The sequence below is a fragment of the Ranitomeya imitator genome, chromosome 1, assembly GCF_032444005.1.
Source record: "Ranitomeya imitator isolate aRanImi1 chromosome 1, aRanImi1.pri, whole genome shotgun sequence".
NCBI lineage: Eukaryota > Metazoa > Chordata > Amphibia > Anura > Dendrobatidae > Ranitomeya > Ranitomeya imitator.
In genome coordinates this window covers 305164229-305164428 of record NC_091282.1, presented here as the reverse complement: position 1 = coordinate 305164428, position 200 = coordinate 305164229, and positions in this window count along the sequence as shown.

Sequence of the window (200 nt, the reverse complement as noted above, 5' to 3'; positions counted from 1 at the left end):
GTCAAGTATTCTTGTCTTCATTTTAACATGCTTTGTATATGCACAGGTTTAAGTCCTATAAGGGAGTTTGAAGGGGGACTAAAAGAAAATGGGTAAAAAGTAAATCGGTTCTAAACAAAAAAAAAACCTAAGTTTAAAACCCTTCCCTTTTGCCAGTATGAAAATAAAGAAATTTAAAAGAATAAACCTATTTATCCCCT